At 50.9% G+C, this 26,316-nt stretch overlaps 1 protein-coding gene and 1 pseudogene across 6 annotated transcripts in view; one reads left to right on the top strand and one right to left on the bottom strand.

Annotated features, from left to right (window-relative positions):
* Positions 1-26,316, bottom strand: part of TJP1 (tight junction protein 1) — a 161,902-nt gene that overhangs the window by 90,425 nt on the left and 45,161 nt on the right. The gene's annotated exons all lie outside the window — the stretch shown is intronic.
* On the top strand, positions 6,163-22,611 carry LOC136310655 (small ribosomal subunit protein eS4-like; annotated as a pseudogene).

Genomic DNA, 26,316 nt, shown 5'->3' with positions numbered 1-26,316 from the left:
CTGTTTTTCTTACACAGAGAGGAAGTTGTGGCATCTATAAGAATCGGGAGGGCCTTTTAGAACATGATCGTGTTCCGAAGATGTGCTGTGTTTATTTGTGGAAGTCATTTTAACGTACGTTTACCAAACATAGGAACGAGTCGGTGTGCACAAAATACGAGAAACCCCCGTGAAGCTCCCCGTGCGTTCCCTGAAGAACACCCACAAACCTCGTAGGAGCCTCGGCAGCCAAGGAGGGGTTGCTACGGGGGGTACCCGCATCCCGCGGCAACCTCCCGCACACGGCAGGAGCCAGACGTCACCGCCGACACCCAACGGTCAACACACTGGGCTTTGAAGAGCCTCTAGGACAGTGGGAGGCACCACGGCCAGAAAGAGGAGCCCAGGCAGAGAAGCAGTGAACAGGAAGGAGGAGCAGAGAAAGGCTGAGCATTGCAGAGAAACACGTCCTGGGGCCACGGGCTGGTAGGAATGGGAGCTAACACAGACCTGCCCTTGGTTGGCAATCCGGCAGAAAGAAATTCCCAAGCACCGACCGCAACGGCATACATGCATGTTCACCCTGGACACGAGGAAGACCTGACACAAACTGGGATGCAGATGTAGCTTTCAGCTTTTTTTTTTTTAATTCCTCCTCTTTTTCTTCCAGTGATCTGACACCTTCTCCCTTTCAAAAATAACAGGGTATTAATTTTCTGTGAAACCTTCTCTTTGAAATCTGCGTGTATGTCTGGCATGACCTTTACCCCTCCACCACGCTGCCCGACGCCGTGCCACCGAGTCCTGCCCCCACCACCACCACCGTCCTGTCCCTTCTGATGACACCCACCATCATGTCCACACAGTGCTCCCTCACAAATTTAGCATCAGCCTCAGTCACCAACTATATTTAGACTCTGCCTTCGCCCTGAGCAAATACAAAGGCCGCTGCCATCGGGGGTGTTTTATTTATGAAGAAGAAGTGTCCATTGTGTCCAAACACATCATTTTTGCATCGGAACACGGCTTTGATGGGCACAGGGCAGGGCACAAATGCCACGTCATGCCTGGGTCGGAAAACAGGAGGGCAGCATTCTTCATTTTATTATGTGAGTTCCCCCACGCAGCATGTCGTGCGGAATGTGCGTGGGACCTTATTTACTATATCACAAAGCCGTCCTTAGCGTGTATTTTTATGCAGGGGGTAGAGAGAGGAAAAACAGGCCTCTGTTTTATGTAAAGTCAAATGTCACACCAGAAAACAGGAGTCTGGGAGTGCGTCCCCACGTTTGTTGATCTTATTGAGAACTAGAATTCGCCTCCCCCCGCCCCAAGGACACATTAACTAAAGGGGTGAGGTGGGTTTCATGAAAATAAAGACGCCTTCTGGTTCAAATGAAGACATCAGGAACTTGTGGGAGAAGACAAGACCGCCCACGGTCTCTCTCCGGGGGCTGCCCTGGCCCGAGACGGCCAGGGAGACAGCTGGTCTCCCAGGTGCATGGGGACCCGCAGAACCACCACCAGTGGCCCTGAGCCTCCCAGTAGCTATCTGGAAAAAACAAAAAAACAGATTCCTCTCACTCCTCATACCAACATCAGTTTCCAAGTTTCCACAGTTCGAAGGGTCAATGTCTCTAATGATGAAAATGAAAATCCTAAGAGAAAGTGTGGAGGCCCGAGGAAGCCTGTGAATAATTTCAAAGATGGGAGGGCCCGTCTCCTTCGGTGAGGGACCTTACACTAACACTCAAACGATAAATAGGGAAAACATTTGCAACACAGACACAGTGAGCTCAACTTCCTCACTTTAGGGAGTGTTCATCCAAACAAAAAATAAGCAGCCAACCAAATGGGGAAAACACACCAAAAAATACACAGGAAAGGAAACGGGAATCTCAAAATCAAAGCAAAAATCCTAAAGACACTCAGCGTCACACACACACTTCAAGAGGTCACATCCAAGACGCCAGGAGACACTGTTTCTCGCCCTCCCTACCCCGGTAACCGTGCAAGACGCCGGAGGGTGGGGGGTAAGTCACTGAGGGGTGGGGAGGGTATGTGTGAGATGTAATGTTTCTGGGGAATCTGGCAATGTTTATTGAAAACGAGAAAGCACATAGCTCAGCGATCTCTGGACCACATGGAATTTGCCCTATAAATATACTCCCGTATTTCAAGCCCCGCTCGGAGGTCAAGGTTACAGAAGGAGCTGTCTCCAGGTCGTCCCCTCACGATGTGACGAGGTTCACCCCACCTCCCATGGACACTGCCCATGACACTCAACCCCTCCCCCCTGTCCCCTGTCACACTGAGCGGGCATCATCCACACATCCACATGACAATGAGGCTCACTGCCTGGTGCGGCTGACGTGGCCGCCTCCTCAAGGCGCTCAGACATATTTACTTCTCCAAGTTCAGTTTTGATTCTGAAGATCCCGCATCTTGCAGGCAGGATGATGCCCTCTTATCTTTCCTACATGATATTTATCTAGGCCAGAGTAGGTATGGAAAATTACGTTTGCTGAACGAATGAATGTGTCCGTGAAATCAATCAGCTCATTGGAAATACCATTGGGTAGATTAGTGATTGAAACATAGAAGAAAGGTTAAAAAAAGAAAAGAGGCCCTAAGTCAGTTGGCTCAGTGGTAAAGTGTTGGCCTGGCATGTGGATGTCCTGGGTTCGATTCCTGGTCAGGGCACACAGGAGAAGTAACTACTTATCCACCCCTCCCCCTCCCCCTTCTCTCTCTCTCTCTCTCTCTCTCTCTTCCTGCAGTCATGGCTCGATTGGTTCAAGCACATCAGCCCCAGGCTCTGAGGATGGTTTCATGGAGCCTCTGCCCTCAGACACTAAAAATAGCTCAGTTGCAAGCATGGCCACAGATGGGCAGAGCATCGGCCTCAGATGGAGGTTCCCAGGTGGATCCTGGTTGGGTTGCATGTGGAAATCTGTCTCTCTATCCCCCTCCTCTCACTTGGAAAAGAAGGGGAAAAAAGAAAAAAAATAGAGAGAGAAAGACTCTACAAGATGTAGTTCTCTCATAAATTTAACACGTCTTATGTGTCAAGGCTGTTTTTGTGGTAAGCATGAAAAGGATCTTGCAGTCCGTAGAGAGCTCTGTGTAATGTTGCAGTAAATCCTTCCAAACGTAGCAGGTCAGTCTGGGGCTTGGGAGACCAGCATGTTCAATGACCACGTTCCTGTAAACAGCCAGGCTCGATTCACTGCACCGCTGGGACAGTCTCAGGAATGAACACAGAAAACCACTCCCGTGGACGAACCCTTTCCGCCTGCAGCAGAACGCTGACCTGAAGGGGCAAGAGCTCTGCCCTGAGCTGTTACATAACGAGTGCCCTTATCAATTCCTGTCAGGGGGGACGGTCTGTCCCTCGTGGGGAGGTGAGGGAGGCCGAAGACTCTGCCTGGGAACAGCACCCTGCCAGCAGCGGGCAGGAGAGCGGTTTGGAATTGAGGGCAGAAGCAAAGAAAAGGGTAAGGGAAGGATGGGGCGATTCACAGCACGAACACACTCACTGACCGATAGGTTCAGACAAAGAGAGGAAACCCAGGCGCTCTGTGTGTGTGTGTGTGTGTGCGTGTGTGTATGTGTGAGATAACCTGCCAGGGTCCCCGGGGGCCTTCCCGCCCCCTCTGGGTCGTCTCCTCCGATGGCTGGGGGCGGGAGGGGGGGGCATTTCCAAGAGCTGCACCCTCAATATGGGCAGTGTCTCCACCAGACAAAGAGGAGCAAAGACAATCCTCTAAGAACGGCTCTGAACCCTCGTTTAGAGCTGGTAACTGAAGCCTATCGGCCACACACGGCTCACTTACCCAACTTTTGGGTGACTTCCCAAGATAGCTCTACAGAAGTTTGCAAAAACAGGAAATGAGGTCAGAGAGAGCGTCTTCAGACGCTGGGGGTGGAGTGGGGGATATTTAATATTTTAAGATGGGGAAATGGAGCTAGTTGGTTTCCTGGACGTGAGAGCTGATTACTGAAGACAACGCCCCACACCCACTTCTGCCATCGACCCCTGTGCCTTCCTCTCCCCTGAACGTGGCAGGCACAGAACTGTGGTGACTTCTGAGACCACAGTCGTAGGAAGCCACCTGGCACGGGGCACCTGAGCCTCTTGGAACGCTGGCTGCGGGAACCACCCGTGTGCCCTAGGACACTTTCTTAAGAGGAAGTCCACTCTGGTCATGCGGTGAGAGAAAGAGATGACTGTCGGCCCCCGGCTGGCCCAGCAGCCACCATGGAAGCACCAAACATGTACACACACACACGGACAGCCCGTCCTGGACACACGGCCCAGGTGAGCCTTGAAGTGTATCCGGACCAAATACCATCTGGCAGTGATCCCGGGAGAAACCCCTAGAGTGGGGAACCCCCAACTCAAAGAGCCAAGACAGACAGTCATCAACAAGCCACTGAGTTCTGAGGAGCTTACTTACTTACTCAGCGACAGATCGTTGCAACAACTCACCAAACTGTAAAATACTAAAATAGATTTCCTGCTACAAGATATGAGAAACGGCCATGGCCAGTGGCACAGTGGACAGAGTGTCATCCCGGAGTGCCGAGGTGACGGGTTTGATCCTGGGGTTGCCGGCTTGATCCCAAGGGTGCCAGCTTGACCCCAAGGTTGCCAGTTCAAGCCTCAATTAGGGCACATAGGAGAAGCAATCAATGGGTCCACAACTAAGTGAAACAAGTTGATGCTCCTCTCTCTCTCTCTTCCTTCCTCTCTCTCTCTCTCTCTGTCTCTCAAAAGATATGAGAAATAAATTATTTTAAAAAATAATAAACAACTGCCCTGGCCAGTTGGCTCAGCGGTAGAGCGTCGGCCTGGTGTGTGGGGGACCCGGGTTCGATTCCCGGCCAGGGCACACAGGAGAAGCGCCCATTTGCTTCTCCACCTCCAGCCCCCTCCTTCCTTTCTGTCCCTCTCTTCCCCTCCCGCAGCCAAGGCTCCATTGGAGCAAAGATGGCCCGGGCGCTGGGGATGGCTCCTTGGCTTCTGCCCCAGGCGCTAGAGTGGCTCTGGTCGCGGCAGAGCGACGCCCCAGAGGGGCAGAGCATCGCCCCCTGGTGGGCAGAGCGTCGCCCCTGGTGGGCATGCCGGGTGGATCCCGGTCGGGCGCATGCGGGAGTCTGTCTGACTGTCTCTCCCCGTTTCCAGCTTCAGAAAAATACAAAAAAAAATAAAAATAAAAATAATAATAAACAACTGTTGAGTTCTTATGTTGTTTCTTTGGATGGAAGGCCTTAAGTTTCTGTATTTTCTGGGGTATTTTGAAGGAGAGCAGGTCCAGGCAGGCAGCTGTGGGGAGGCAGGCCAGGCAGGCAGGACAGAGACCGATGATGACCACAGTGGGGTCCAGGAGAAGCAAATCCAGCCCGCCGGCTGTTTGTACTACAAACTCGAGAAGGCTCCAGGGTCAGAGAGGTGTTTACACTGTGAGCACAAATGCAGAATTACCTGTCCCACCCTAGATGGCCGGAGAGCATCTTTCTATGCCTTCCTTTCTGTAGATTTACATCTTGTCTTTGAGACTTAGGTCTTGCTGTATTTCAGTCAGAGATGATTCTTCAGGGCCTGGAGCTCCGGTCCAAATGTAAAATATCAAACAAAGATGAAAGCACAGATCAGAACTGGAAAAAAACCCCACAAAACCCAGACAAGACATAATTGCAGGCAAGCCTAACAAAAACACGGTTCAGAGGCCGGAGGGAGGGCAGTGCCCTACACTGGGGGGTCCCGTCTCACGGCTTTCTCAGCCTTTACAAGCAGATGTGGATGTCAGGCATGACCACAGAATCATTTTCGAGTTCAAAGCTGCACTGGAAAGGGACCTGGGGTTTCACGCAGGGACACGTCCTCACTCAACAAGCCCACGCCGTGGGCGAAGCTCCGTCCCGAGCTCACCACGGGCTTGGGGTGGGGTAGGGGCCTCCATGCGGCTCTGAGCGTCCCTTGTGATGTCTGTCTGGCAGAAGAATTTCTCATTAAAGAAGCCGAGTGGCTGTGTTCCTCCAGCAACAAGGGACTCCGTCTTCCAGTCTTAAACAAGGGAATTCCGGATCTCAGTTGCTCCAAAGTTCAAAGCTGACATTGCTGTTCACCCCTAAAACCTAATGCAGGGGCTGGAGACCCCTTGGGGGAGAAGACCCAGCATGGCCATGCTGTACAGACCCCCCACTCCCCGGGACCCTGCTCCCAGCGTGGCCGCATGGCCCGTGCACCTCACCGTGTGAGAGCAAACGTCCCAGAAAATGAGTCCATTTCTCATCTGAATTAAGTCAGAGATGCAAGAGAAACCCAGCGGACCGTTCCTCACGATCAAGGCCATTCTGGCTCTACATGATCATACTTCCGGCTTCTATTCTCATTCAGTTTAACATCCCCACCCGGTAGATCTCCCGGGCGGGTCCTCCTTCCCTCTGGCGAGGGTGCAGGGCCCACCGCTCGGCTAGACAAGGCCGTGTGGCCTGGAGGGTCTCACAGGGCACGAGCCAAACGGACCTGTCTCTGGAGAGAGATCCAGGAGTCTCCCTGGTGTCGGCAGACCTCCCGATCGCTATGTCACGTTTGGCTCAGAATACGCAGCACACTTGAGGGTGCACCAGGTCCCCCACTGGGCAAAGCTCCAAACAAATTACACAGGCACAAAGGTACAAATTAAAACAAAATCAAGGGGCAGGAAGGAAAAGGTGTTTTTCTTCTTTTCTCCCCCAAAATGTCCGTGTCTGTCCCCACTGTCACACCAAATAACCCGTGTCACAGCTTTCCCCCTCTCAAACTGTGTGTGGGGGGGGGACAGGGTGAGCCAGGCCTGCAGGGGACAGAAGGGAGCAGGTCAGGACGGGGCTGCACAGCCTCACGAAGTCCCCACTGTTGTGCGCTGTCGGAATCCATCGGGCCCGTTGGGACCCGGCTGACACAGTAGTGGGGGGAGGAGAGCAGGCCTGCCCTCCCCAACGGCGTATCTCCGCCAAGGGACAGATCAGAACTGGCACCGTCCACCACGAGACAAGCCCGCAGCAGACAGCGGTCAGAGACAATGCCCAGGGCCACACAAGGATTCCACCCTATTATGCAAGAGTAGAAACCTCAGCACATCGCTGTCTGTTTGTTCCAAGCCGATAAGCCAGCCTGACAATGGGCCAGAGCGTGGCCGCTCGCCCCCCCCCCCCCCCCGAAACCAAGCACAAACCGGCAGAATCATCCTTTTCAACACAGTGAGAATTGAACGTGTTTCCTTGTGGGAGAACTTGATCATGAGTTTTGAGACAAAAAGTCCGATTCCTAATTCAATAAGAAACGGTTCTAAACGCCATGTAATCCATAACTATTAATATTACAGCAATGAACGTGTGACTCGTTCCAATGAGATACCTATCACACAAGATCACGTGAACGGTGTTATGTCACCGATTCCGACGCACATAAACATGAAGTAGAAGCATTTGGATAAAGGCAGAACTCATGATTACAAGCAGTAAGTAGTAATACCAATTAAAACAATTCATTTTTTAATTAAAAAAATTTTAATGTATTGACTGAAACGAGAAAGGGAGAGATTAAGAGAGAGAGAGAGAGAAACATCTATCGGTTCCTATACGTGCCCTGACTGGGGATCAAACCAGCAACCTTTGCCCATCCGGACGATGATTTCACCAGCCGAGTTCTCTGGCCAGGGCAACACAATTCCTACAGGGTGTCAGATGGTCCTTCTCTTCCCCAGTGGAAAGCAGCATTTATTTGCTGCATGTCTACGTGCGGCTAGGAAACCCCAACTTGAAGGAAGGATGGAATCTCTCACATCAGGATTTCTTATTTTAGATGCAGGCCACCACCCTCTCCACCCTGTACCCACACTTGCCAGTCACTTAGCAGATCCTTTTAAGGAGCCTTAAATCTAGGCTTAGAACTCCCTGGGAACTCCAAGCAAACCCTCTCTACAATGTCCCAGCCAGTGGGCCCCTCCGGGAGGCACCAGGACCACCCCAGAGCAGGAGTAAGACAGGCCGGCCTCTGGTCTGGGAGGTGTTTGAAGAGCAGTCGCAACCTTGTTCTCGTTGCGGTGGCTTCAGTGAGTTCGGTCTCATGCAGCCGTGGAGCACCGCAGCGGACTGTGTCATCTTCTACTCACTCAAATCCTCTTTTCCACTCGGCGTATGTATCCCTAAAGCAAATCACCGGGCAAGTGCCTGCGGACGAACTTCTCCTGGCAATGCCGCGGTCGAGTCCACAGCTCTCCTCCACAGCCGCGGTGGGGTTCGGTTCTCCCATCAGGAGGAACGTGCCTCCTTCCAGCCTGTGGGTGCCTCTCCCAAAATGCTACACCTCTGCTGTCTGATGTGGCAGGCCCTCGCCAGGTGTGACTATTCAATTAAATTAACTAATTCCTCAGACACACTAAAGCCACACTCGAAGTGACCCACAGTCACGGGTCGTGAGTGGCAAACATGCCAACAGTGTAGAAAGTTCTGTCGGGAGGCACCCTTTTGCACGATGAAAGACGGGACTGCCCGTGCGCTGGAGGATACAGAATACACCACCAAGAATATCAAAACGAGTGACGTCCACCCAGAACTTCCACTCCTCTGAGGGGTTCGGGCACAAGGCAGGACCAGGCAACATAGTGACTTAAAATCTGAGGAGCCAGCCCACCTGTCTGGATCCTGAAAGCATCCTAAGGCATTTCCTGTGACACGGTTATACCACTCCCCCGGGGCTCACATCACGCACCTCTGAGAGCAGGGTGAAGACCTGAGTAACAGGAGCGCTCCCTAAAATGGAAGAACTTCAGTCCATGCAGACTGGAAGCTCACTTGGTTTCTCCTCCCTGCTGCTCCAACTTCCCGCGTGACACGTCAGTTCCTTTGCGGCTTTGGTGTTGGAAGCGCTCCGCATCTAATCTTTACTCGCTCAGGATCTTACATTAATTGAAATTCACTTAAAAAAATAATAATAAGACTCTGGCCGGTTGGCTCAGTGGCAGAGTGTCGGCCCCGCGTGTGGAAGTCCCAGGTTCGATTCCCAGTCAGGGCACACAAGAGAAGTGCCCATCTGCTTCTCCACCCTTCTCCCTCTCCTTTCTCTCTATCTCTTTCTTCCCCTCCCACAGCCAAGGCTCCATTGGAGCAAAGTTGGCCCGGGCGCTGAGGATGGCTCCATGGCTTCCACCTCAGGTGCTAGAATGGCTCTGGTTGCAACATAGCAATGCCCCAAATGGGCAGAGTATCGCCTCCTGGTGGGCATGCTGGGTGGATCCCAGTTGGGTGCATGCAGGAGTCTGTCTCTTTGCCTCACCATTCCTCACTTAGGGAAAAATAATAATAATAATAATTATTATTATTATTATTATTTCAGGTAAAGCAGTAACAGACACAAAAGACTTTAGAAGGTTCGGCTTAACATTTGACTCCGGGACATAAAAGGCAGGATTATTTCTTCAGTGGGTGCCAAGCTATACAACAGAGACAGACTTCTACTAGGAAATGAGCCTCAGCCCTGGCTGGGTAGCTCAGCTGGTTAGAGCGCCATCCCCATATGCCAAGGTTGTGGGTTCAATCCCCAGTCAGGGCACATAATACAAGAATCAACCAATGAACACATGAATAAGTGAAAAAAAAAATCAATGAATCTGCCTCTGTCTGCCTTCCTCTAGTCTACAAGATCAATCAATCAATACACCAAAAAAAAAAAAAAAAATTACCAACAAAAAGACTCCCTGGTAACACTTGCTGATTCTAGAGACATGAAGAATCTTTGTAAAAATGATTTGTGACTTTCATTTTAAATCAACTCATTCGAGGGACTTCAGGAAACGGGCCACACGCAGCCCAGCAGGCATGCAAGCTCACGCACGGGAGAGGGAACAGGATCGGAATTAAACTTGTCCGTAGGTTTATGGAGAAGGGACTTCTTTCAGGGGCTGGATTCCATGTGTGGGACAAGACAAAGAACCATTGTGTCTCTCCGCCTAACAGAGAAAATATCTAATTGTCCTTCCCGGCCTCTGAGTCATGGGTCCCATCGGTCTGATGCACCCAGTAGGTTATCAATAAATGTTAAAAACAAAAACAAACAAGAAACTGCTGGATTAACCTGGCGGAGGACATTCCCAAGAGTCACTAGAAACAGTTAAATAGACCCAGGACGTGAGCAACTGGCTGCTTACGCCCTTGGCTGAGGTGACAACCTCACAGCTCTGTAATGCCTTCTAACTCTGTCTTGGCCTTCCCACAGCCCCTCCTGACCCTTCCATTCCCGGGGACGCTGAGAAGGGAGGAGAGGACAGAGATGCCGAAAGCATTTAAGTACCTTTAAAATGGTTGATCTCATTAATGAAAAGATAAATAAATAAATTACCAGCTTCCACTTGTGTTTCAGGACTATGCTTCTAGCTAGAAAAGAACGTCCAACATGTAGCGAGACCTCTCTGCTTGACGGTCTGTCTGTCACCTGAAGCCCTCTGGGAGTCTGTCTGCTTCCTCCCACTGTTGTCAAAGACATTTAAATCTGGAATCTAATAAAGTCAGAGATTTTTCTCCCAAGCCCTCAGCTGTGTGCCTCGGGACTGGGAGCAAGGCGCGGTCCAGTTTCCTGCTGCCACCTTGCAAAGCTCTTGGGCGGTGACTCTGTCCCCCTTCAGAACGCTTGGGGAATGCCCGGAATGCAGGTTCTCCTGGATTCTTTCTGACTCCACATGCTGTGCGCCAGCTTCAATAAGCTACACATTTGCTCCTCCCGGGGAGATAAACTTGCATCATGACTGAGGCACACAATGATAAAATAAATATCATCTCTGCAAGAATACCCTCCACACACAATGTTTTAGCAGTTAAACAGTGTTCGCCTTCTCCCTTTTTAATTCGGAGATCATGTATTCTATCAATGCCATTGAATGGAATGAAGGACAAAGGAAAAAAAGACGTGTGTATATGTGTGTGTGTGTGTGTGTGTGTGTGTGCGTGTGTGTGTGGGGGGGAGGACACCTGTTTCTTTCGTTGGATAACCAATCCTGGGGAAGGAAACAAAAGAAGAGACCTCACAGGACATCCAGGACGTGGCTTGTGTGTGTCTGTATGTGGCTTTCGTGTTAAATAGAAGATAAACTGAGCGACAGCCGTGGAAAGCGTTCTTAATATTGTAGAAAACCTGTCAGAATGGTCTTGTTGTCCGTAAGCTAAAAGAGATATCAGAAAGGTATTGTGTGTAAATAATACTGCTATGTTTGAGATAACCCGACTACTGTATGTAGAAGTTTAACTTATTAGCTTTTGTGTGAGGCTTTTTTTTTTTTTTTTTTTTTTTTACTATTGAGATTGTAAGTTTGCCTCTCAGAGAGTTTATAGGTTTTAAAATATAAACTAGGTCCTGGACTGGTGACTCAGGGGATAAAGCATCATCCCAGCACACCAAGGTCATGGGTTCAATCCCTGCTCAGGGCACATATGAGAAGCAATCAACTGAGGGAACAACTAAGTGGAATGATGAGTTGATGCTTCTCTCTCTCTCCCTGCCTGTCTCTCTCTCAGATTAATGGAAAATTATTATATATGTTATATAATTACTATCTATACATACATATATATATATACTATATATATATACTAAACTTATAAGTGTAGTTTTAAATATTGGAGGGAAATCCAATAAATTAAAATTATGCAAAATAATTAGATGAAATGACGAGCTCTAGTAAATTGAAAAGGAAACTGAGCCTTTAAAAAGTATGCCTTCCGTAAACTGATTATTACTTTTAAGGACAACTACAGTGGTTCTCTGTCGGGACACAGTGTCCCCTTGGACACAGTGAACTCGTCATCAGCGCCTTCCCACAGCCTCTATGCGGCCGCTGCACCCAGGGGAGCCGTCCCTGTGAGCTCAGGGCAGGCCCGTGTCCCTCCACACCCTTTCCCGAGTGTGACCCACTCTGCGGTCATACTCGGTGACTCATCCCATCCTCCAGAGAGAGCCCAGACTAAATATTCATGGGGAGATGGTTTGCAAAATTAATACTTTCTGCACCCAGGGAAAAAAAAATAATTTCTTCTCTTAGATAGCTCCTTTCTTCTGCTCAAAAATTCTCTTTCTGCTGGCTTCATTATCTCTTTTTCTTCCGTCCGACCACCTCTCTCAAGATCTAAATCTGGCCCTGAGTTGCAGAGTGGGCCAGACAGTGGCCATGCACCCCTACCACCCTGAGCTCAGAAAGCTCAAAGAGGGGGCCCTGGCCAGGTAGCTCAGTTGGTTAGAGCATCATCCTAATGCACCAAGGTTGTGGGTTTGATCCCCAGTCAGGGCACATGCAAGAATCAACCAAGGAATGCATGAGTGGGTGGAACAACTAATTAATCTCTCTTTCTCTCTCCCTCTCTCTCTCAAATCAATAAATAAAAATTTTTAGAAAAACAAGTCAGAGATGAGGATATACCATGGAAGTGAGATGTGCCTCCTGTCTTCTAAAATGAAATGACTGTTGCAAGCTCATGTAAAGCAAAGGACTTGGAGCAGGGGGACCCCAAATGCGGAGAAACTTTCCAGCCGATTGCCATCTCTGCCCAAGTTCAAGGTGAATTGTCTGACAAAGGCACAAGACACGCCTGCCGCAAACTTAACATCTGGCTTCCTTGCAGGGTCAAATGTACCCACACCATCATATACTATTCATCTATAAGGGTCCCCTTGCTGTTCACAACAGCGGTCAAGATGAGGGCCTTACGCACCGAGAAATCTAGCATTCCATATTACATGCCTCATCTCACCGAGTCTTAAAATGTTAAAAAGCCAGAAAATTTCCCCTTGACCGTCTTTTGAGACACTTGTCCTTCCTTTTGCAGAGCGCGGAACGGGACCTTCGCCAACCACAGAAATCTAAGCAGATGTGGTGTCTGGGTCTGTTACGATTTCCTGGCCATGTGTTTCTGACATCAAGGAGGTTGTGCTGATGGGAGGGGGAGCTTGTATACATTGCAGAAGCCATGCCAGGGTGCCGTCGTGCATTCTGTTGCCGCAGATAAGCCCTCGGTAGCTCAGCCTGTTGACCGGCACCACTGGGGATGTATTGATCACACATGGAAGAGTGGCTATGACATAGTGGACGCTGAAACTTCAAATACTGAGAGTCAGGAAGGACCTGCTGAGAGTGTTCCGTTGTGGCCACCAGACAAGTCTCCATTTTGCTGATCCAAATAGCTCTCTGAAGGTGTTGGGTCACTTGTTTCTGCGGTGGCCAGGCCGCTGTCGGCTGGCTGGGGTGTTAAACAACACAGCAGTCTCAGAAAAAGGAGACATCTGTTCCTGCCTTGGGGTGGCTACCTCTCCCTTGGAGTAGCCCATCTTACCAGCTGACACCACCGCAGTGCTGGCCCAGCAGTGAGGGGCCTAAGTTGGCAGCTGATACAGTAGAAGGAGTGATTCTCCTGAGAACCAGCAAGTAGGAAGGGACACATCCCTCCACTAAGGTCGACCTTCACTGCTTCAGTTGCCCTTTGCCTGGAACAATGGTGTGATGAATCCATCACTGGTCTGGAATATGTTATTCCTTACTGGCCTATGAAGACCTATTATCCTGCATGCTAGCGGCTTATTAAACAGTAGTATTAGAAATAGGTCCTGGCTGGTTGGCTCAGTGGTAGAGTGTCGGCCTAGCGTGTGGAAGTCCTGGGTTCAATTCCTGGTCAGGGCACAGAGGAGAAGCACCCATCTGCTTCTCTACCCGTTCCTCCTCTTGCTTCTCTCTCTCTTGCCTCCCTGCCCCCCCCCCCCCGCAGCCATGGCTCCATTGGAGTGAGTTGGCCCGGGGGGTGAGGATGGCTCCATGGCCTCCACCTCAAGTGCTAAGAAGAGCTCAGCTGCTGAGCAACAGAGCAATGCCCTAGATGGGCAGCGCATTGCCCCCTAGAGGGCTTGCTAAGTAGATCCCCGTCAGGGCGCATGTGGGTGTCTGTCTCTTTGTCTCCCCTCCTCTCAATGAATAAAAAAAAAAGAAAAAGAAATAGTTCCCAGAGTGAACCTGTGTTAAATAAATTTGTATTAATGGCAAAGATAGTCTCTGAGCATAATTTGCCGCAGATGAAACAGGAGACCATAACAACGGGAAGTTCCTTTATGGAAATTTAACTTAAAAAAAAAAAAAGACAACTAGCCTTGCCCAGGTAGCTCAGTTGGTTACAGTATCGTCCCAATATACCAAGGTTGCAGGTTTGATCCCCGGTCAAGGCACATGCAAGAGACAACCAATGAATTCATAAACAAATTAAAACAACAAACCAATGTATTTTTTTTTCCTCTCTCTCCCCCTAAAATCAATTCTTAAAAATCCCTTTAAAAAAAACCCAAAAGAACAACTGAAGACACATATTTGTAGAAGGCAATACAAAATATCATGCTCTACAGGACAAGCTGGGTCACCGACGTGTTGGGGGCTCCCAATCCTCATAGCTTCCTTGACCTCTTGGAGCTGAGTGTGAGGTCTACCGTAACCAGACCAGATTTTGGCGGAGCTGAACCCATGGGTCCCGGATCAGTCAAAATGTCTGGATCCACAGGAGGGAGGGAGAGGGGCAGAGGAGCAGGAACGGGCAGGCTACCGGAGGCCACGTTGGGGCTCAGGTTTTTGTTCAAAAGTGACCGGAAGACACAGGAGGCTGTGGAGTAGGGGAGGGACAGGGGCCTATTTACATCTGAAAAGCATTGAGCTCAGACTGGCAGAGAGGGGTGTACGGGACCTCTCTGTTGTTTGTGCTCAGTTTCACCGTGAACCCACAACTGCTCGGCAAGATCAAGTCTCAAAGAGGTGGGGAAGTGATCTTGAAAAAGAAAAGTTTGATGTTCACAATCTGTGACATATTGTTCAGTGGAAAGAGCACAGTCTAAAAAGACAACCTACAGATGATTCTAATTCCTTTCTTTTTTAAAGGAACACATATAGTCACATGCTCTTAGATGCAGCCCAGAAACCACTAAAATGTTAATGATGGTTTTCTCTGAGTGGAAGGATTAGATCATGTTTACCTCTTTGTTCTCCAAAGTGTCTACAATGAGAATGCATCGCTGTTACAATCGGGAATGTCACGTTAATGTCATTTAAAGGCAATAACAAACGCAAGGGTCTGACAAACTGAATGACATTAATCTGAGAAATAACAAACCTCTTCAACTGAGCTATCAACGCCAGCTGATTCGTCATTGTAACTTACCCACTGCGCTCCTGTTCCTGGCCACTGAACATTCCAGATCATTCCCAAGCTCCCGCCCGGTTACTCAACCTCCTGCTTCTCCTTCTCACTAAGCAACCCAACCACCTATTCCGGAATGCTGAAATCCATCTAATGTGAACAACCCTGGACTCTCTCGCTTACATAACAAAGTGTCCCAGAATTTTCACCCACTGTATTTTCCACTCCTCTTGTCATTTACTGCTCTTAATATATATATTCACGCGGACAGTCTGACCTAGTGGTGGTACAGTGGTTAGAGCATCAGCCTGGGATGCTGAGGAGCCAGGTTGGAAACCCTGAGGTTGCCAGCTTGAGCGCAGGCTCACCAGCTTGAGCGCAGGGTCGCTGGCTTGAGTGTGGGATCATAGACCTGGCCCCATGGTCACTGGCTTGAACCTAAGGTTGATGGCTTGAGCAAGGGGTCACTCGGTCTGCTGTAGCCCCCTGGTCAAGCCACATATGAGACAGTAATCAATGAACAACTAAGGTGCGCAATGAAGAATTGATGCTTCTCATCTCTCCCTTCCTGTCTGTCTGTCCCTGTCTGTCCCTCTCTCTGCCTCTTACTAAAAAATAAATAAAATACAAGAAAAGTGCTCTTGAAAACTAAAAATACAGGGAACATCGATAGAAACTGGGAAGATAAAGTTGTGAAATTCTCTCATGCAGCAGAAAAAAAAAAAAGATAAACAGGTAGAAAATAGGAGATAGAAAGAAATGAAAGCTTCAGCCCAAGGGGTCCAAAACTCAAGAAGCAGAAAACACCACTGAACAATTTCCCAAAATGTGGGAGACGTTTTCTAGTTTCAAGTTCCTAACGTTTCAAGTGCTTATCAGGATGAATAAAATAAAAATAATAATAAAAACACACCTTCCCCACAGCGTATCAGAATACCAGGAACCAAGAGAGTTCCCTAAAAGTTTCCAAAGAGAAGGAAGGAGCCAGAACTTGTAAAGGACTGAGCATCAGACGACGCAGGGTGCCTGCAGAACTAGGAGAAGCTAATCACCAGCCTAGACGACGATGCCCAACGCCACTACCAGTGGCCTGGTGACATGTTCTCCGACATTCAGCTGACCTCCCTGGACACCGGGACAGCTGTGGTCCGTGGCCGGCCCAGCCGCAGCCCTCTTCTAAGTCTCTCACAAACCTCCATTTCATCCATCTCTTAGCGGTCATCTGTTTCAAAGGAGGTGAGCACCAGTCTACAAGGGTGAGTCCTTACTAGAATTCAGTTATGGTAAATTCCAGTCCTTCTGCTATGGCCAGGGTTACAATGCACGTTGTCTAAGAGGTTTTGAGGAAAAAAAAAAAAAGGATTTCCTGGCTCACCAGAGAAAATGGTTCATTTTTGGCTTCTGGATACTGTCGTCTGCACACGAGACCAGAAACACGGCAGTGACCTGTCCATGAGCCCATGAGGCCAAACCCTCACACGGAGGCTCAAAGAGTTGAGCTCTGACAGACCTTTGCGTTTGAAAATATCACTCAGCCTACGCCCTGTGCCATCCCAACTCTGACATATCTGATCTACTCAACGTCCATTCTGTTTAAGTCTCTTCCAGCTGGCCACTACTGCGGCACAAAGCATCACAGACTGATGGGCACCCTTTCTCAGAAAGCTAGCGGCCCCACACTGGCCCCCCTGGAGCCAAGAAGCTGGAGAGGCAAAGGAAACTTCTGGAATGACAGTGAAAGCTCATGTGAGGGAAACAGCTGTGGGAAGTTCCTGGGGAACAATGCATCCAGAGTGGGGCCAGAAGATGGTCCCAGGGGAAACCAACAGACGTCAACTTTATGACCGAGTAAGGAATAACATCGAGAAGGATTCTGTCATTTCCTTTACACGGTTTAAGAAGACCTACTAAGAGATGCATCCTACATTAAGCAAATTAAAAGATGCCATTTTTAAGTCCAAGGAAAACAAGCATTTGCACAAGGAAGGAGGAGTGGTCCTAATAACACTACTTGGCTCAGCCGTAAAAATAATATGTATGTAGTCACACTATAGAAACCTCGGAATTGTGGGAGGAAAAGGGGTGTGGGGGGAGTGAGAGCCAGGGGTGAGGGGGCTGCCTCCCCGTGTTCCATAATGGGAAGTCAGCAGGTGATACCAAGGGTTAGACCCTCAGCAGACATCAGTCATTTCACAATATGGGAAACAGTGGTGCCATTTAACTTATAAAACTGTGGTGCAATGAAGAAGTCTGGCCCCTGTCTCAGATTTCTGGCTGGAGCTCCTAAAACACCTTTGAGTTTCCAGAGGAATGGTTTGTCTTTGTTATGCTAATGAGGCAACTCCCCAGAGGGTCACTCCATAGCTGGGGGGTGGGGGGCAGGTCACCAGGAAGACTTAACCCTGAGCTGAGAGGGCTGGGATTTTCAGCCGACCCCACCTGCACAGACAGCAGGAAAGCGGGCCAAAGGTTGAGTCCAATCACAGGGCCAATGATTTAAGGAATCCCAGTTCTGTAATAACGCCCCAGTAAAAACACCGTGGAGCTTCCTGGGTGGTGAACACGTGGATGTGAGGCCCAAGGCTGACTCACCGCTGCAGGGGGAGGGGGTACAGGGGGAGAGGCGCAGGGGGAGGGGCGCAGGGAGAGAGGGTGCAGGGGGAGGGGGCACAGGGGGAGGGGGCGCAGGGGGGAGAGGGCACAGGGGGGAGGGGACGCAGAAGCGTGGTGCTGCTTCCCGAGACCTTCTTGCTGCACCTCCTCCCTGGGCTGGTCCTCCTGAGGTCTGTCTTTTGTAATAAAACTGTAACTGCTCCAGTCCCGTGTGTTTTCTTGAGTTCCGTTCATTGTTCAAGCAAGTTATCACACCTGAGGGGACCACGGGAAACCCCTGTTGGACAGCCAGTCCCTTTGGTCAGAAGGTCAGCTGCCTTCTGAAGGCAAAAGGAAGTCTCGCTGGGGACCATGCCCTATCACCTGCGGGCTGTGCACTCTTTCCCAGTGGGCAGTGTCTGAAGGGAGTGTGGTTGTCCCCACTGACAGTGGAAACAGAATAGTTACTTTGCTAACCAAATTTTTCTAAGATCTTAATCATCAAAGATTCAGTGGCCCAGGTGGGAAGGCCCACACAAGGGTGGAGGATCTCCGTGTGACAGACAGCAATGCAGGGTGGCCCACGGCACAGCACGCAGCACGGGACAGGGACTGGAGGCCTGGCTTCCTCAGCGGATGCAGAACAGGAGGCTTCTGGGACTTTTCTGTGGAAATGTTACCCTAAAGAAAGGCTTCTGCCTGGGGGGAGAGGGGGACTGTCAACATGGGTGGGCATTTATTTCTACATCTTCAGAACAAGGAGCGGGCAGTTCCCTCCTGCTGGAGTTGGCCAAAGGCAAAGTGACAGAGCAAAGTTTGTCCTCAGTGTCCACTGGTTCTCCAGGACTTCCTTCCTCCCACCTGGAGGCCCCTCAGGGCCTGTCTGAGCCACTCCCACTGAGCTGGGCCTCCCTCCGCTCCAAAAGCCCCCTCCCCCACCATTTCCCCCCCTCTTTCAACTTCAAAGAATTTCATTAACTCCCCAATAAAAATTAAGTGTTAACCTTTTTCTAAGAAATGGTTGTATAACTTTAAGACGACAGTTCAACGAATGGGATGATCCAATGAGAAGACATTCTAACCCACGTAGTGGATGAACTGCTCAGGAGTCAAAAGCAAAGTCACCCTTGCCAGAGCCGAGGACCTCTGTAGCTCTGGGCGCAAGGCCAGCAGTCCAGCCACGCACCGCCCTGCTGTTGCTCTTAGGACACTGTTCCCGGCAACCTCCGGTCATACCAAGCTGTAAGGGGAGCTGAGCACCCCACCACCACCACACTCAAGGCCTCTGTGCACGGGTGCCAAACTGACGTCTGTCGGTTAGAACCCAGGTCTCCGTATTGGGCCACCAGGATGGCCAGGACCCAGGGAAGGTCCGGACTTCACATGGAACCCACCCGTGCGGATGGAGCTGTAGCCGGGGAAGCGGGAAACGGAGTCAGGTCCCTAAGTATTCTAGAAGCCTTCATCACAGATCTCCATCCGAGCAGTTTCTAGAATGATCCGGATTCATGCCCTGCGAAGCGCTTGGGCTCTCTGCTCTGGAAGCAGGACTCTCACAAAAGGCAAACGTGATATTTGGGGGGGTTTTTGTACCCACTGGAGAAAACACCTTATCTGGAAAAACAATTTGAACGTTTAGGCACCTCCCCAAATCTAAATGGACATCTAACACCCCTCACTTTCCTTGCAAAACAATAGCAGAGGCGGGGAGGAAGGCAGAGCCTTTTCTACCAAGATGTGTTAATAATGTCACGGAAACCTGAGAAGAAATAAATACGGCGCTTATTTTCCATGTCCACTGACTTTCTCTTTAACATCAAAGGCTTGGCTTATGATTTCTTGTTTTTGTTTTTCTTAAATAACGGAGTGGAAAGAGTAACTTGACTAGGTTGACTCCACTCAGGTTCACGAATCACAATACCTGACTCTTTGCCAAAGTGTTTCACCCCACCACTGGGGAGTCCCAACCACAGTCTTGATTTGAACACTTTTCGCCCCTCCCTTAACCTTTCCACTTCTTCTGAAACATTTTTTTCCCCGATGTTGTGTTTACTTTTACATCTCTGGTGCTGTTTATAGGAGGGAAAGAATTTTAATTAAGTCCAGCAGTGAAGAGAGCGTGTGTCCCACCTACGTGAGGTGTTTCCGGAATGCTCTGTCGACGTTGAAAAGGCTGACGGGGGTGGTATGACTCCAACGAGCCTGTCGATAACCCTGCTAGGACACGCCGTGCCCCAAAATGGGTTTATAAATCAGTGTTTGTAAGCACTGAGAGGCAGGGTGACTGATGTCAACCCCGTACCAAGAGCTCTAAGGACGGGAGACTCATCACCTCCTCTCCTGGAAGTAACACACACAAGCACAGGGAGCCCCCAGCTTAGACAGGGACCATCAGTTACGGGGAAACGGGGTGCCCAGAAAGAAGAGGAGATTCCAAAGGTACAAATAAGTGAGCCAGAAGCCCCGAGAGGTAAGGCAAGGAAAGACAACAGGTGTGTGGCTCAGAGACAGTTGAGGTCAGAGGGTCTCCAGCGACCCCACACTGGTCACCAGCAGCACTCACCGCTCCAGGATGGTCTGCTGATGCTATTCAGGGGGCGGGAGGCCCAGAAGCGACCCCGTGATGATCTTGAGTTGAACAGCGGCCAATAAAGAGTGGTGAGTCCACCTTCTCCCTCATCAACATGCTGACCCATGAGGGTCCCTCCCACGAAACCCACGGGGATGCCGCCGGGCCAGCCGTTGGTACCTCGGGCCACCGACAAGCTATCCAGACGCCCCAGGTTCAGAGCAGGCACAACACGTGCTAGGTCTGCTCAACCTCATGACTTCATTTCAAAAACCCAGAGGCTGAAGGGTTTCTGAGCCCCGGGTGCCTTTGCTACCCCGACGGGCACAGGGCCTGGGCAGGCCAGGGTGGAGCCCGTGGGCAGACTCAGACGGAGGAGGCAGAGGCAGGAAAGCGTGGACGAGGGAAGCCCCGTCTCACAGTTAAAGCACACCTCGTAATTACTCGTGTTAACCGTGCAATCAGGTGTTGACTCCACTTAAGACTCGGGCTCTGGGCTCTTTCAAATGCACCCAGCTCCACATCAGAAACTCCAGGGAACGGAAAAGTGAGGCGTGGTTTGGATTCTGGAGGCGTCTACAACCTCATGAGACAGAAAAGCAAACAACTACTTAGTTTGGGGGATGAAACAATAGATGGAACCACACGTATTCATCTTAGAAACGGAACCCCACAGGGAGGTGGCAGGCAGGGACATTCGGGGGGGGGGGGGCGCAAGAGAACTGTTCTGCGTCTCCACCGTCTTGGCCGTCACACAACCTGACGTGTCTGGTAAAATGCTCAGAACGGCACACTCCAAAACAGTGAATTTTACGGTATGTACATCCAAGAGTACATTCTAAGTGCACCTATAACGTAGCAATTCCACGGGATTTCACCCACTCCATGCCTCAGGACAGGCAGGAGGAGAGGAAGACACTGAGGGCAGTGGAGATGAACGAGAGACTCACTGATGGGTCTCGGGAATGGAAACCTGTTTAATCAGAGCCGGGGAAAAACAAAGAAGCCTTCAACAGACGAAGAAGAGTGGGGTGGAGGGCAGGTAAGGGGTCTCGCCACAGGGGCAGCCAGAGCTGGCGCAAAGTGACGCAGACGCACGGTCTGTCTGGGCAACGGCAACAGCTCAGGCGACAGCAAGGTAAGAATCAATCAACCCCGTCTTCCGTGCATCAGCCAAAGACAGGTTTTTAAGCAGGGGAGGGGCGTAACTAGGCCTACTCTGGAAAGGTAACTTTGGTAAAAAACGTGAAGGATGAATTTGTTGCAAGAGATATCAGAGGAGATGGCTCCAATCAGAGAGTTTCTTAACCAAGGTCTGCAGGTCCCTTGAGACGATTGCAAAATGATGTGTTGTGTGTGGGTGTGTACATGCAGGTGGGCACACACACATGCTTAGGAAGAGGGCCTGTGGTTTTTTTCATCAGACGTTCAAGGGGTTCATAACCTCAACAAGGTCAAGGTCTATCCGTGCCTAGCACAGCCACAGCTTGTGGTCCCAAGAAGTGTCTGATGCCTGTAGTTGCTCCAGGGCACTGGGTGCTGGATAAACTGGCTGGTGTGTCTGCTCCTTGGCCATTGACCGGTCCCCACAAGCTGGGAGGATGCCTCCCTCTTGTCACTTCCCTGAAGAGCACACAGAAGTGCGCCCAGACAGGGGAGGAAGTTCATTAAGATAGCAAGGTCCAAACAGACATAACCTTCCTGCCAGTTACACGGAGGTCATCAGCGCCAACAAGATCAGAGAGAATTTCCTTCTGATCCTCGATGCCAAGGGTGGCTTTGCTGTTCACCGCATCACAGCTGAGAGGACCAAGCACAGGTAAGCACAGGTCATGCAGAGTGAGGGCGGTCTCTGTGGGCACAAGAGGGACCCTCCTCTGGTGACCTGTGATGCTCGCACCATCCGCCACCCTGGTCCCCTCATCAAGGTGAACGACACCATTCAGATGGATTTGGAGATGGGCCAGAAGACTGATGTCATCAAGAGTGACACTGGTAACCTGGGTGTGGCGACCGGAGCTGCTAACCTCAGAAGAACTGATGTGACAACGAACAGAGAGAGAGAGACCCTGGGGTTCACTGGACATAGTTCCTGCAACAGACGCCCTTGGCCACAGCTCTGCCCCAAGGCCCTCCAACGTCTCTGCTCTTGGAAAGGCAACAAAGCATGGATCTCCCTTCCCCGTGGGAAGGACATCTGCCTCACCACCACGGAAGAGAGAGACAGGGGGTGGGCGGCCACACAGGGCAGTGGGGGAAATGAGCTCTAAGCGCCGTGATTGGAGGAGTCTTTGTACTTAAAAGACACTACAGCTCTGGCTGGCTGGCTCAGCGGTAGAGCGTCAGCCCGATGTGTGGAAATCCCGGGTTCAATTCCCGGCCAGGGCACACAGGAGAAGCGCCCATCTGCTTCCCCACCACTCCCCCTCTCCTTCCTCTCTATCTCTCTCTTCCCCTCCCGCAGCCAAGGCTCCATTGGAGCAAAGTTGGCCCGGGTACTGAGGATGGCTCCATGGCCTCCTCCTCAGGCGCCAGGAAGGCTCCAGTTGCAACGAAGCAATGCCCCAGATGGGCAGAGCATCACCCCCTGGCATGCCGGGTGGATCCCAGTCTGGCGCATGCGGGAGTCTATCTCTCTGTCTCCCCGCTTCTCACTTCAGAAAAATACAACAACAACAAAAAAGACAGTTCGGCACAAGAAAGGTCTCAGAACGACAGAGGGCACATTCATGTGCCTGGTGATGGGACAGGAACTGTACATCAGCAGAGAACAGACTGAAGTCATAAGACCCTGTATACAAAGGTTGCATTTCCAGGCTTGCAATTAGTGAGTGAGTGAGAGTGAGAGGCGGGGGGAATTTAAAGCTGACAATAAAGGTTCTTGTTGGTACCGGGAAGTGCAGGAATGAGGGAGAGAGGAAAGGAACAGAAGGGGGTAGCATTACACTAAAAAAAAAAGTGATTTCACTTCAAAGCACAGAATACTTAACCTTCTCTCCTGAGGCACTCTTGGCTGGAGATTTCCCCACCCCATTTTTATGAGCCAAAATATTTCTGGCTAAAGACAGAGATAAGATGAACTACAGAGGACCCTACTTGCATATAAAAATAAAAAGCAGATGAGAAAACAATCTTCAAAGCCCTCCCCAGAGCGCCGTCTCTCTCTGCGCGGGCCTGCTTTCTGCAGCCTCCGTGGCGTGAGGACACCTCAGGGACACGGCTCCGGCCGCAGTCACAGGAGGCAATGAATGTAACATGTAAAGGACGCTAATGATGGCAATGCAGACAGCGTTCATTTTTTTTTTTAAGCATACAAAGCATGTCATTGCCTGACCAGGCGGTGGCGCAGTGAATAGAGCGTTGGACTGGGATGCAGAAGACCCAGGTTCGAGACCCTGAGGTCGCCAGCTTGAGCACGGGCTCATCTGGTTTGAGCAAAAAGCTCACCAGGTTGGACCCAAGCTCGCTGGCTCGAACAAGGGGTTACTCGGTCTGCTGAAGGCCCGCGGTCAAGGCACATATGAGAAAGCAATCAATGAACAACTAAGGTCTCGCAATAAAAAACTGATGATTGATGCTTCTCATCTCTCTCCATTCCTGTCTGTCTGACCCTGTCTATCCCTCTCTCTGACTCTTTCTCTGTCTCAAAAAAATAAAATAATTAATTTAAAAAAAACACAAAAAACAAAAAACATGTCATGGCCCTGGCCGCGTTGATCATCGTCCCTGCCCGCTGAGGTCGTGGGTTCGATTCCCCATCGGGGCAGGTACAGGGAGCAAAGCAGTGAGCACACAACTGAGTGGAACAGCGAGTTGATGCTTCTCTCTCTGCCTTTCCTACTTCCCTTCTCCTTACTCCCCTCCCCTCCCCCTCTCCCTCTCTCTCAAATCAATGGAAAAAGTGTTTTTTAATTTAAATTTAAATTTTAAAACACTTCATATAGCTTGAGGTTTTGACTTGCTGGCCTGGGTAACCCTTTAAATGAACAAAGCTTTATGTCTCGTGTGTTTATATACACACCATATGTTGTGGCATTTCCCGAGTGTCTCCTGCGTGCCAGGCACTGGGGACACGGGGTGGATAAAATAAAGCTCCCGTCCTTATCATCACGGGGTCTCAGAGCCATGTCCTGAGAGGCTCCGGGGGAAGAGGGGCAGGGGGACTCCAGGCCTCCCCATGTCACTCGGCCCAGCTGGTGTTCTCCAAGGTGTTTCACTTGCTCCCGGCTATCTCATCTCTTCTGGGCTCTGAGAAAGGGCGTCCTGGAGCCCAGTATCATGGCTAAGCCGCCCCAGTGACTACAGGGCTGGGGTCCTGCCTGGCTGATCCTCTTCTACTACTCCTCCCCCCCCCGGGGGGGGCCTGCAAGGGAGATGGGACCCCAGAGAGATAGGAAAGATGCACGCTGTAAATGCTACCATGGTAAGTCCAAGCTCCAACCCAGTCTAGGCAGACACGCCAGTTCACCCTTCTTTAGCTCTTAGTGTTTTGGGGTTTTTTTTACTTTTCTGAAGCTGGAAACGGGGAGAGACAGTCAGACAGACTCCCGCATGCGCCTGACCAGGATCCACCCGGCATGCCCACCAGGGGCGACGCTCTGCCCACCAGGGGGCGATGCTCTGCCCCTCCGGGGCGTCGCTCTGCCGCGACCAGAGCCACTCTAGCGCCTGGGGCAGAGGCCAAGGAGCCATCCCCAGCACCCGGGCCATCTTTGCTCCAATGGAGCCTTGGCTGCGGGAGGGGAAGAGAGAGACAGGGAGGAAGGGGAGGGTGGAGAAGCAAATGGGCACTTCTCCTATGTGCCCTGGCCGGGAATCAAACCCGGGTCCCCCGCACGCCAGGCTGACGCTCTACCGCTGAGCCAACCGGCCAGGGCCTCTTAGTGTGTTTTTGAGAGAGAGAGAGAAAGGTGTCACCCTCACTGACACGCAGGCACCAGGGTACTCCCAGGTCAGGACCCTGCCCCGGGTCACAGAGCCCACACGGTGACATGGACATGCCAGGCACCACCCAACACCAGCTGTAAACATGTCTGTCCTGTTGCTTTCCATTCGCCATACACGCGAGGGGAAGGCTCACCCTGTGAGTGGTTCACGAGAACAAGAGCTCTCTTAGCTCAGCATTTACCAAAACATAATTCAGGAAAGAAAGGCAACCTAAGAGGAGGCACAGTCAGCCAGAAAGGAGCGAGATGCTCGGATGGCTGAGTTACCGGCATCACCGTTACGTCCCTCCGAGAGCGTGCCACCTCGGCCTCCCATCCCCGACATTGCATCTCACTCTCTTCACCTGTCTTTGGTTTGCAGACGGATCCCGTGAGAGCAGAGGGGGGTCTGCATCTGCGAGGGGGGGGTATGGGAATGGGAAGGTGCAGGGTGAGAGGGGCGGGTGCCACCTGCCTGCCTGCCTGCCTGCCTGCCTCGTGGAGTCAGCAGCCTGGGCCCTGATGCCCCCGCTGAGGAAGGAAATGTCGGTGTGGCCCCGTCTCCATCCCATCGGGCGCTGGCTTGGCTCCCAGCACTGACTCAGGCGCTGACTCATCGTGTGCACGCGGAGGTCAGACAGATTCTTGGCCAGACTTGAGAGACCGTGCACGTCTATAGTATTTAACAGCTTAATCCCATTAATCCTCAAAACTCCTGCATGAGAGAGGCACACCAGGGTCTGCAATTTACCTGAAAGGAGTCAGAAGTGGGTGGGTGGATGGATGGATGGATGGATGGATGAACCAGAGGATGGATGAGTGAATAGAGGAGTGGGTGGGTGGATGGAGGAGTAGGTGGATGCATGGATGGACAGATTGTGGGTGGATGGACGGATGGTGGATGTATAGATGGATGGGTGGATGGATGATGGATGGATGGATCAATGAATAGATGGGCGGGTGAATGAGTGGGTGGATGGACAGAGAGTAGATGAACAGATGGTGGGTTAATGTATGAATGAATGAATGATGGGTGGATGGATTAGTGGA

This window comes from Saccopteryx bilineata, chromosome 7 (genome assembly GCF_036850765.1).
Source record: "Saccopteryx bilineata isolate mSacBil1 chromosome 7, mSacBil1_pri_phased_curated, whole genome shotgun sequence".
Lineage (NCBI taxonomy): Eukaryota > Metazoa > Chordata > Mammalia > Chiroptera > Emballonuridae > Saccopteryx > Saccopteryx bilineata.
Note: the sequence above shows the minus strand (reverse complement) of the source record. Positions and strands in the feature narration are given on the sequence as shown.